The sequence below is a fragment of the Excalfactoria chinensis genome, chromosome Z, assembly GCF_039878825.1.
Source record: "Excalfactoria chinensis isolate bCotChi1 chromosome Z, bCotChi1.hap2, whole genome shotgun sequence".
Classification (NCBI taxonomy): domain Eukaryota; kingdom Metazoa; phylum Chordata; class Aves; order Galliformes; family Phasianidae; genus Excalfactoria; species Excalfactoria chinensis.
The window spans coordinates 28,556,576-28,569,550 of NC_092857.1; the positions used below are offsets into that span (position 1 = coordinate 28,556,576).

Genomic DNA, 12,975 nt, shown 5'->3' on the forward strand with positions numbered 1-12,975 from the left:
GAGTAGTAAAGAAGGTGGGGCCAGAAATTCCTAGTGATAAGAGGACAAGAGGCAATGGGTACTAACAAAAATAGAGGAAATTCAGATAATACGAGAACACAAGTTTTATTAATGTGGTGGTAGTGTAATACCCTGGAATGGGTTGCTCAGAAAGGTTGTGAAATTCCATCCCTGAAAGCATTTTAATCTGTCTGGACACATCCTTAACAACCTGCTGTAACTGATCCTGCATGAGCAAGATGTTGGAGTAGACAGTCTCCATGTATATAGCAAGTTCACCACTCTGCAGTTCTTCTAGGTAGCTCCACATATTCTGTAAGAAATAATCAGGACAAAGCAAACATGGAGATTTTCTCCCTGATATCCAGTGAAATATCTTTTACTAAATTTTTTATATTCATATGTGTTCAGAAAAACTTAAATAAAACAGTGACTTAAGTAAAAAAAATGAATTAAAGTTTGTGTTTACAAGAACTAGTTGGATAACACAGAAATTCTGATAGACAGGCATTTAATATAGTATGTGTTGTTCATGCAGAGCTGGAAAGTACTTCAACTATAAATCGCATTTTTAAAATGTTGCTAAATGGATTGTGCAGAAATGTCAAGCATAGAGAAGAAGCATTACAAATGTAAAGGGAATAGAAAAAAAAAATAAAATAAAAAAAAAAATCTCTCCTTACTGCCAAAAGAAAAAAAGAAATAACCTATTATTATTCTGACTTTTGACTCTCCCATCAGCTCCAAGAAAGTACAAGAATTTCAAGTATAGTCCTTCTTATGGCCACTTTTTCAATTAGTAAGAAAGCAAACAAACAAGGAATAAAATTGTTACTGGTCTGCTGCAGATGTAGGTATCCTGCTAGCCTTGTCACAGTGCCTTATTCTGTTTTTCATTGCATTGTAGTATTGCAGTATTACTGTGTCCCACTTCCTTTAGTAGTTATTCTGTGTGTTTTGATTGACTTGACAGCATTCAAAATGACCTCCAGATAAAAAAAAAATACTTTTTAAAAAAAAAAACAATCAAACAAACAAACAAACAAAAAACAGGATGTAATTCAGTGCAATTTGCCACAGGCAACTAAGTTTCTTTTGGTTCTTATACATTTCCAAATCCTTTGCAGTGTTACTGACATTGTCTAAGTGCATTCACTGCCAATATAATCTGTTGCATGTTTTCTCTACCTGTCTTGTGGAAGTCCTAGTGGGACAACAGTATTCTTTTTTTCCTCAGAAAGAGAGGAAAAGATTGAAGAAGCGTGTTTACATGTATGTGTATGCCTTCCTATCTCTGAAATAAGAACTGAAATATATCCCTCAAATCTAGTAACTCCTGTGCATACTGAGGTCCCAATCATAGAAGCTTCATCCTTACATCCTTAACCCGGGCACCCGGGAGGCAGCAGACCTCTCTATGTAGAGGGTCTGGCCGACATATTGGCCCTTCTGCTCCCTTCAGCGCAGAGTCACCAATAACGATGACCCGTCGTTTTTTCTTTGATGGTGATGTTCTAATGGTGGGTGAGGAACGGATGGACTTGGGGGGCACCACCAACTGAGGAGTACTACCATCATCACCATCCGAGGACCTACTCAGCTTAGGGGGTTCCCTTTTAGGTAGTTCCTCCACCCTCTCTCCACTCACCTCCTGATTGATTTCCAGTGCCTGAAACCTATTGCTCAGGGAGAGTGGTGGACACGGGGCAGGCAGGCAGGGGGGATACCCACGACGGCGAGTTGGAATTCTCTGCCAGCCCTCCTCAGTGGTAGGGATTGTCCTCCTGTGGTAGGGCAGGGGGTCCACCACCTTCCTGGTGTTTTTTCCATACTCCTCACCCTGCTTCTTCTTCCCACGTTCTCTGGTGGCCCTTAGCCGCTGCACTTCCTCCCTGAGTTCCACCACCAGGCTTAGCAGCTCGTCCACCTGCTCACATCTCACGCGGGTGGGGGCCCTGCCACCCTCCCCAGGCAGCAACAACTCCAGGCACTCCATACAGCCAGAAACCTGAACTGCGGCATTCCTGGCCTGGCCCTCTGTCTGAGTTGCCACAGTTTTGGAAGAGTAGGATCTCTTCCTGGTGGAGACCATGATTATACTGTAGTCCCAAGAACAGCAAGAAGAGCGTAGGAAAAACTAAAGGCTAATACTTACAGCCCCTGCTACTTCAGCCACTACCTATAAGCACAGCTTACTATGAGCAGAGATAGTGACTACCACGCTGGCGTAAGCTGTGGGCGGAAGCCAATAATGACTAATCCCACAAAGCTTCATCCTGCCAAAAGAGATGATAAGCAAACATAAAAGGAATCATTTATTAAAGTGAAATGCTACTGCAGTCTCTGAATCTATTTCTTGAGCTGAACTGTAATGATATTTTTCTAAGTTTATTTATTTATTTATTTATTTATTTATTCTTTTCCTTTAATGTCAGAAAATCTGGCACTGGGATATGATCAACCTGCTTGTGTGAACAAAACAGTGTATAGGCACTGCTCCTCCACATCTCCAACTGGAGGAGAATGCAACATGTGCACAATGCTTTCATCACACCAGCAGCCTATTTTAGTTTACCTCTAGATCAGGAGGCTACCTGCACTCTGCACTGATAACAAAGCACTATCACTTTTCAAAGTGACAGGGTATAGTGACATATCAACACTGGAACTTAAATGAAAAGCCCCTTCTAATTTAATTGATAATCTGCTGAAGCTGTGTTCAAACCCAGAACTCTTGTTTTCAATTAAAACTTTCCTATGGATGGAAAAAAAGTTTGGTATATGCTGATGCATTTTTGGGTTGCAGGCAGGAAACTGACAATTTATGAATCAGTGTAGAATACAGAATATTTTTCACATTACTAAATGTTAAGGTGTTTGTGTGCCAGGGAAAAATTGCATGAAGAATGTTTGCGCATTCTGGAAATGGTTTGTAGGAGACTGACTGGTTTGCTTTCAAAATGGAATTCCCTGAAGTAAGCTACACAATTATCAATATACTTGGACTGGAAAAAAAATAAAAAAAAAAAAAAAAATTAAAAAATCTATTATTCTCTATAATGCTCAGATCTATAATCATCAAGTGATGTACTAAAAATATTTAAGGCAAATATTAAAGCATTGGGTACTTTAGTAGCAAGAACAGGTATGATACGCTTTTAAGGACACACAGGCAAGTAATCAGGTTATGATTTTAAAAATTTCTCTCACTGCTGTTTTGATAAATTTCTGTACAGAGTTAGTTTTTTTTTTTGTTTGTTTTTGTTTTTTGTTTTTTGTTTTAGATCAATATTTTTTAAAGAATAGTTAACTGTATATCAGAGGATGAAAGAATAATATTGCAGTTTTGGAAAACATTCACAGCAATATTCATAAAGATCTGTTCAAATATTTAGAAAGAACATTTTCCTTTAGGCAGACAGCAGTTTTCTGTCACTTTGTCCCTTGGACAGCTATTAAGATGATTATTCGTTTTATTTATTTATTTATTTATTTATTTTTCTTTCTTTTTCTTTCCCTAGTACTTTATACTTCTCTTGGTTTCCTTGAACACATTTTTCTTTAGAAAGCTGCTTCACTGGATTGAATATGTGCCAAATACCATCCTCTATGAATTCACATGACTCTGTCTGTCACTACTTGATTGATCAAGATTTGGACAAATAACAGTTATAACATATGGCCTTTATCCATACAAAATTATGGAGATAAATATAAACAGTTGATAGAACTACATAATATTTTTTTAATTTTAGTTACTGTAATGGAGTAAAAGTGAGAGTACTTTCAAGTTTATTACTATGCAATATTATTTAGTACCAATGTTTCCTAATAGACAAAACATTTTTTTTTTCTTTCTCAAAATATGTATTATTTAGATGCAAATAAAGAGGAACTATTTATATATGTAAATTTGTGCCTACCAGATTTTTACCTAGTGTAAAATATATTCAGCTCTTGCAATAGCTGTGAAAATACAGTGACATAAAATTAACAGCATTTATTTTCCCTGTGAAAATATTCTTACTTAATTTAATTTTATATCCCTCAAATCTAGTAAATATATATATATATATACACAAATGATGCAGTTCGTAAGTTATGAATTATTTAGAACTATATTTCCAATGTTTTATTCTAATCTCAGTATTACACTTTTTTTGATATTCTGTTTGGATATGTAAATTCATCAGTCTTAGAGACAAGAAATAATAATGTTTAATTAATTAACTACTTTCCTCGAAATTTTTGGACATAATTTGTACATAGAGAACTAAGTAGACACTGTCAATTTTTGAGTAATATTTTTATTGTGTGTAGCATCTCTGGGAAGGTTTATCAGGCAAATGCTAGATGCACAGACACTTTTTTATACATTTTGTTGTTGTTGTTTATAGCATGTTGTTATTGTTGTTGTTTCTACAGAGATTCTCTCTTTCCTTTCTTCTCAAGATGTATATTTCTCTAATGTCAGAAGAAAGTAGATCTTTGTTTAGCAGTTCTTGGAAGTTTCTGAGGTGTTTATTATATAGTTACTAACTTTCTCTTTTTTTTTTTTTTTTTTTTTTTTTTTTTTTTTTTTTTTTTTTTCCTTTATGCATTTAAACATATATGAATGTGTAAATAATAGGATAAACTAAGAAAACCTTTTAAAAGCATCGGGTTAACAACAGATCAATCAGTTATGGTCTAAGATTTTTTACACAAAATCGATGCCCACAAATCAATGGGACTCAACAGATTCCTACAAATGTTGAAGGAGATAGCAGAAGTGATTCCCAAGTTGCTCTCTTATTATCTTGGAGAATGGGAGAGGTACCTGAAGGCTGGAGGATAGTCAGTGTCACCCCAGTCTTCAAAAAGTACAAGAAGGAAGATCCAGGCAACTATAGGCCAGTCAGCCTCACCTCCATTCCTGGGAAGGTGATGGAACAACTTGTTCTTCATGTCATCTGCAAGCAATTTGAAGAAAAATGTTATTTGGAGTTGTCAGCATGGATTCACCAAGGTGAAATCATGCTCAATCAATCTGGTAGCCATCTATGATGTCATTACTGGCTGGATAGATGGGGAGACAGCAGTGGAGGTTGTCTACCTTGACTTCGATAAGGCATTTTACAGAGTCTTTCATAACACTCTTGTAATGAAATTAAGGAAGTGTGGGATAGATGAGTGGACTGTGAGGTAACTTCAGAACTAGACGACTGGTAGAGCTCAGATGGTGGTCAACGTGGATCAACAGCGCAAAATCTAGTTAAACCTGTAAGTAGCAGTGAATGGTCTTGTTCAATATCTTCATGAACAGTCTGTATGAAGGGATAGAGTCCAACCTCAGCTGACAATACAAATCTGGGAGAAGTGGATGACACATCAGAAGGCTGTGCTGCCATTCAGCAAGATGACAATGGACTAGTGAGTTGGGCAGAGAGCAACTTGATGAACTTCAACAAGAACAAGTGCGAGTTCTGCATATGAGGAGGAGTAACTAAATGCACCAATACAAGCTTGGAAATGATCTGATGGCAATGACCTCGGAGGAGAAGGACTTTGGAGTCCTTGTGGATAGCAGGCTGGCAAGTCTTTGTGGCCACAAATGCTAAAGGTATTCAGGAGTGACTCAAGAAGGCCATGGCCAGCAGGAGATAATCCTTCCTTCCACTCTACTTTATCCTAATGAGGGCCACATCTGGAAGACTGTTTCCATTTATGAGCTCCACAATTCAAAAAAGATAGAGATCTTCTAGAAAGAGTCTAGTGGAGAGCCACAAAGATGATTAGGGGCCAGGAGCATCTCCATACAAGGAAAGACTGAGAGACCTGGAATCCTTCATCCTGGCGAAGAGAAGAAAGCCAGGACATCTCATCACTATTTATAAATACCAAAAATGCACAAGTCAAATGGTTGAGGACAAGCTCTTTTCAGTGTTGTGTACTGTCAGGACAAAGGGTAAGGGATAAAAGCTGTAGCACAGGAAGCTCCGTAAAAACATGAGGTTATATACTGTGTATATCCTGTGAGGTTAACAGAGCTTTGAAACAGGTTGCTCAGGGAGGTTGTGGATTCTCCTACTCTAGAGATATTTACAACCCACACAGATATATACATGTGCAGCCTGCTGCAGGAGGTCCGCTTTAAATGGAGGCAGGGCATGATGATCTCTAGAGGTCCCTTTTAATCCCTACAGTTCTGTGATTCTGTCCATCTGGACACCTTCCTGTGTGATCTTTTGTAAGGAATATATTTTTAGTAGACGGGTTGGACTCAGTGATCTCCAGAGGTCCCTTCCAAACCCTATTATGTCTATTTAATGATTTTATAGGAGATGAAAAACGGACAAAAGAAAAATATCCTTAAGTGCACAGAATATTAGAGAAAAGAGAGAACTGTAAGTTCCTTCTGAAATAAGGCCTAATTCCTCAGATACTGTGTATTCTGACAAGAGGAAACCCTTTGCAATACTCAAGAATAACCTTGTATATTCCAACACACAGTAGGTTTACTCAAGTATATGAAGAGCAGAAAATATGTTGATAGATTAGCTCATTTATGGTTTTACCGCATTGCTATGGTTTAACCCTGACAGGAAGCCAAGTACCACACAGCTGCATGCTCACTCTCCCCAGGCTACACTTATGTACCCTGTCCACAAAGTTTTTAATTTATGCTACACAAGTGATGAGGAACTCCAGCACTGTAAGAGTGCCTGTAGCTATTTTGTGCTAGTGGAAAACTGCATTAAATTCTTTTTACTTTCCACAAACCAACTAATCTGGTACTGTGTGTAGATCACACTGAATTGTGGAACCTAAGTAATTCATTCTCATAAAAGTCTTACATCTACACAATCTCTTGTTCTAACTACATGATGTTAGTCTGCATGTTTTCAGATATGCAGAGGTTTATTTAATTTGGTGTTATCCATAAAATCACAGAATCACAGAATCGCAGAATTTTAGGGATTGGAAGGGACCTCTAGAGATCATCGAGTCCAAACCCCCTGCCAAAGCAGGCTCCCTACACTACATCACACAGGTAGGTCTCCAGGCGGGTCTTGAATATCTCCAGAGAAGGAGACTCCACCACCTCCCTGGGCAGCCTGTTCCAGTGAAAATGCTTCATTTGTGAATTGTATCTCAGAAGTTGTCTGGATTTCATATTCTACTGTGTCTTCTCTGATCCAGGAGAGTGAAATTTTCGTGAAAAAATTTGAACAATCAGATGGAGGACCACCTTCATATAAATAAGTGTGATTTTTCTCTTGGTAAATCATCATGATAAATGGCAGTTTTCCAGATGACTTAAATAGACTCTTTTTCACAATTTGATTTATTCATAGGATATTTTCTCATTATTGTGAAGCTGAGCTGAAAGTAACACCTTCTGTTTTATTATGTTGACCCATGATAGCAGAGGAGGATGTTGGTGGTACAGCAGTGGAGTTTGAACCTTCTAATATTCCATTGCATTTTGTGGCTGCGTGACAGATGGCTACAATAGGGAAGTCTGACAAAATGGAACCTGACATGGAAGTATGTACGAAGCAAAGGCATTCATTGAATTGCTCCAGACAGAAAATATTAAATTAACTGCCATCCACTGATGATTGCTGAGCACTTATGGAGAAGAAACAGTGGATGTTAGCATAGTGAGGTAGTGGATAATGCATTTCAGCAATGGTGACAGCAACATGAGAGACAAGCCATGTTCTAGACAATCACACACAGCTTTCACGAAATAAAGAATGTCACATGGTTCATTCATGCAACTATGTTAATGGTGGAGACTTTGTTGAAAAATAGTATTTTTGGTTGAGAATTTGCTCTATTAAGAAGTGTACTTGTACTCTTCATATTGTAGTTTACATGGGAAAAAATAGCCAGAGTATATTTGGAGGCTTGTAACTAGCAGTGCTCCCCAGGGGTTGTTTGTGGGTACAGTCTTGTTCAGTATCTTCATCAGTGACCTGGTTGAAAGGATAGAGCCCACTCTCAGGAAGTTTTCTGATGATACGAAGCTGGGAGAACTGGCTAAGACACACTGGAAGGCTGTTCTACCATTCAATAAGACCCATACAGACTGGAGAGGTGAGCAGGGAGGAACCCGATGAGGTTTAGCAAGAGCAAGTCTAGAATGTTTCACCTGTGGAGGAACAATTGCATGTATTAGTACAGGTTAGTGGATGACCTGTAATTGAGCTCTCTGAAGAAGGAATTTGGGGTCCTGGTGGATAACATGTTGGTCATGAAACAACAGTGTGCCCTTGTAACCAAGAAGATCAATGGTATTCTGGGGTGCATTAAAAAGAGAATGGCCAGCAGGTCAAAAGAGGTGATCCTCTGCCTCAACTGTGCCTTGGTGAGACCACATTTAGAATACTGTGTCCAGTTCCAGGCTCTCCACTTCAAAATATACAGGAATATTCTAGAAGGAGTCCAGCAGGGGGCCACAGAGATGATAAATGGGCCAGAGCATCTGTCCTGTGATGAAAGGCTGGGTGACCTGAGTCTGTTCATCCTTGAAAAAAGAAGGCTGAGATGAAATCTGATAAATATTTATAAATATCTAAAGGCAGGTGGGCGACAAGTAAATGAGTCCAGGCTCTTCTCAGTATAGTGTGTAGTGGTAAGACAAGAAGTAATGGCCCAAAACTTGTATGTAGGAAGCTCCATACTGACATGTGGAGGAACTTCTTCACAGTAAGGAAGATAGAGCACTAGAGCAGGTTGCCCAGAGAGACTATGGAGTCTTCTCCTACAGAGATATTCAAGACCTGTCTGGATGCCTACTTGTGGTACCTGCTTTAGCAGGACAGTTGTACTCTACGATCGCTTGAGGTCCCTTCTAACCCCAGTGATTCTGTGCCCCTGTGTTTTTATTATTACTTTAGGAGCAACATTATTATTATTATTATTATTATTATTTAGTGGTCAAATGAACATACCTAGGAATCATTCGATAGATGGAATACTTAAAAGAGAAAGAAGGAAACAGGGAAGGAAAAAAAGTTAGGAAGGGAAGAAGTGTAAAAATAAAAAAAGAAGGAAAGAGGGAAAAAAAAAAAAAAAAGGAAAGGAAAGAAAGGAAAGGAAAGGAAAGGAAAGGAAAGGAAAGGAAAGGAAAGGAAAGGAAAGGAAAGGAAAGGAAAGGAAAGGAAAGGAAAGGAAAGGAAAGGAAAGGAAAGGAAAGGAAAGGAAAGGAAAGGAAAGGAAAGGAAAGGAAAGGAAAGAAGAAAAGAAAAGAAAAGAAAAGAAAAGAAAAGAAAAGAAAAGAAAAGAAAAGAAAAGAAAAGAAAAGAAAAGAAAAGAAAAGAAAAGAAAAGAAAAGAAAAGAAAAGAAAAGAAAAGAAAAGAAAAGAAAAGAAAAGAAAAGAAAAGAAAAGAAAAGAAAAGAAAAGAAAAAGGCAAGCAGAAAGGAAGAAAAGAGAAAAGAAAAGAAAAAGGCAAGCAGAAAGGAAGAAAAGAGAGAAAAGAAAAAGGCAAGCAGAAAGGAAGAAAAGAGAGAAAAAAAAAGAATGTCAACAGAATTTTGAAGTTTTTGATTAAAAAAAAAACTTCAAAAATTTTGGAAACAAAATCTGAGGCTACTATTCAAATTATTTCTTTCTTTCCTATTTCTACCCACTTCTCTTTACTATTCAATTATTGATTAATATTGGTCAGTAAGATTATCTGCAGTTATATAAAGACAAATAACAGCTGAAAGCAAACTTAAGTGAAAGTGTCCATTAAAGCACTTTTTTGCTTATCCATTTACATATTTACTTATTTACATTACTTATCATTTTTTGCATTTTATCCAAATTTAGAATAAGTTTATTAATATATAAATTTATTGCTGTTAAAGTTTTCTCATCAAACTGTATTATGGGAAAAGCTGAAATTCTGTTCCTTTAATCTTCTGTATTGAAAGGTTGACTAATTGACAGGTTTTCTGGTTTTAGTAAAACACAAGGCTGCTTAATGTTTTTTTTTGTTTGTTTGTTTTTGTTGTTGTTTGTTTGTTTTTTGCTTTGACTAGTAATTTTTCATAACCAGTTGCAAATAAGCAAATTAAGCTGTCCACCATTTCTACTGCTGTCTGTTATTTTAACTACTAATATTACTACTAATTAATGAGTTTCCAGATATCCAAAAATACATAAAGATTTTAGGTGATGTCTCTGGGGGAAAGTTAGCAAGCTCTCTCCACATCAAAATTCAAGGAGTTTTACCAGTTAGTGCATTTTCAGTGGGTACTTCTATTCGCATACAAATAGAGACAATTTTATTTACATAATTAATAATCTCTGTGGTAAGCCATTTGAAAGCTAGAAGGGGAAAATCAATGAGTAATATAATAGGCACCTAAACAGATGAATAGAAAAGAACTGAGGGCTTTTGTGCTCCCACACAAACATTCAACCATAAAGTTCTGTTTTAGAAATACGGTCTCAAATATATGATCTCAAATGCATATCTGTCACATGCTTCTAATAGCTATTTCACATAAATAAAATAAAATAAAATAAAAATCTAAAATTTGAAGGCCAATAAACAAACAAACAAGCAAATAAATAAATAAACAAACAGAAAACAAACAAACTTTTTTTAGAACATGAGATGATAAAAGCAATAGCTATCTGGCTGATTGTACAGCCTTATATCAGTGATAAATGCAGCACAAAACCATAAACCTCCAATAAGGTGGTAGAGCAGATAAAGACATAATAATTCAGTTAGGCGAATGTAGTTCAGCCTTAGAATTTGTGATCCTGCATGAAACCTGCTGTACCTCATCTTCATCTCACAATCTCAAATAACAAAAAGTTGTCATATGATTCACAGACCACATTCCCATAGAGGGAATAAGATGAAAGCATTGCACCAGAAGCCATGGTTTATATGTGAGACAGAAAGTGAAAGAATATTTGGAAAGTAAACAGATTTGTTGAATGCATTTTGTCATATGTAAATACATTTGTCTTCAAAATGTCAGTCTGGCTTTATTCTAAATCCAATACAAATACACAGACTAAACGAAATGATAATGGCCTGTGATTTTTTTCTTCCTAGTAGCAAAGTGGAAAATTAATTATTTGAAGGTGGTGTGAGTCATACTCCTTTCTCAATTACACGCTCTACACATACAATCTGAACAGTCCAGAAGTGAATGGCAGAGTTCTTAATAGCTTGTGTTCTTCCATGGAACCACATTCTGAATTCACAAAATTATTTAGAAGCAAAACATTGTTGTATGTAACTTAGCATATTCAAGGTTATTTCCATGTAAACTTCCTTAAACTTATTCATTTACCCATCGTGAATTTGGAATGTATTGTAGGTTTCAACATGAGACCAAAGCTTTGTTTTGGCAGTTTACTGCACTCCCTAATAAAACTGAAAAACTATTTGCTGAGAGCAAACTGGTGGCAGGTGTTCTTTAGTGTTGACAGCTGCATTTTTGACATGGATCACAGACAAACTGTAGTGTTCACACTAGAACATCTGGAACATTTGATCAGATTTCAAGAGCTAATTCAGATGGATTGTCCATTTTCATTTCAAAAAATAAAGGAAAAATAGTATTATGGTGCACAGTTCAAATTAGCACATGAATAACTCCTTAAAAAATTATCTGAAAAATCCAGTATGCCTAACTAAAATACATACATATGTATAGTAGATAAATTTTATACATTCCGTAGGAACTGTTCTGTGAAGTACCACTAGGTTAAAGTATGTATTTTCTCACACAGTGCCCAGAAATACTATTAAGAAATGAAGAACTAATATAAAGAACTGTCTTTCAGTAGAACAGAACCTGAAGTGGTAGGATCTGAATACATTCTGGTATATGTTGCCTTCATTCAGAAAAAGAAAATTAAGCACCACATAATTTGCATAAGCAAATTATATTTATTATTTATTATTATTATTATTTTTACATGCTATGAATTTGATTATCATTATTTCAATAAGTCTAGGAAACCCCTGGTGCAAAATCACTATATATACACAGATCAAGAGAATGGTTGATGTTGGAAGAGATATTAAGAAGTCACACATTCCAGAACTCTTGCATAGAGAGGGACAGCTATAGCAGGATGCTCATGACCATGTTCAGATAGCTTTAGAAAACCTCCAAGGACAGAGACTCCCAACCTCTCCAAGCAACCTCTTTGAGTGATTTGTCATGCACACAGAACAGAAGTGCTGTCTGGTGTCCAAATGGAACTTCCTGTGTTCTAGTTTATGCCCATTGCCTCTTGTCCTGGTACTGGGCACTTCTGAAAAGAGCTTGGTTTGGTCCTCCTTGAAGCCTCCTTTTAGTCATTAGACAAAGACCCCATTGAGCCTTTTTTTCTCCAAACTGAAGAAGCCCCAGTTTTTTCAGTCTCTCCTCACAGTAGAGGCTTCAGTCCTTTGATGACCTTGGTGGTCTTCCACTGAACACTTCCCAGTATGTCTATGTCTCATATTTGGGAGGCCAGATGAAGACAGAGTCCTCTAGATTTGGCCTCACCAAAGCTGAGTGAAGGGGAAGGAGCCCCTCTGTTGACCTGCTGGCAATATTTTGCCTGGTGCAGCCAAAAGTAAGATTAGCCTTCTTAGCAGTAAGGGCCCATTGCTAAGCTGTGTTCAACTTCTTGTCTACCAGAACTTCTAGGTCCTTTTCTTCTAGGCTGCCTTCAAGCATGTACTGTTGCACAAGACTGTTCCTCCCCTGGTACAGGACTCTTTATTTCCCATCAGTGGACTTCATGAAGTTCACGTCAGCCAGCTTCTCCAGTCTGTAAAGGTCCATCTGGGTGGCAGTATGACTCGCTGATGTATCAACAATTTTCCTCATTTTCTGTCATCTGTAATCTTGCTCTATCCCACCAAAGTCCCCCTCCCACCCTCTTTATTTCTCTTCAGAAAATTCTTTAGTCAAACCATCAAACAGAGCAGTACAGGAAAAGCAAATGTGTGATCAGAAATAAATTGTTTGTATAA

General features: G+C 37.1%; 1 protein-coding gene across 22 annotated transcripts in view; it reads right to left on the minus strand.

Moving 5' to 3' along the window:
• Positions 1-12,975, minus strand: part of PTPRD (protein tyrosine phosphatase receptor type D) — a 1,083,558-nt gene that overhangs the window by 620,232 nt on the left and 450,351 nt on the right. The window contains exon 8 of one of the 22 annotated variants that reach the window (XM_072359999.1): positions 4,820-4,952. The exons of the other annotated variants lie outside the window; for them this stretch is intronic. The gene's annotated coding sequence lies outside the window, so the exon portion shown is untranslated. The remainder of the gene's footprint in view (positions 1-4,819; positions 4,953-12,975) is intronic. 22 annotated transcript variants of the gene reach the window in all.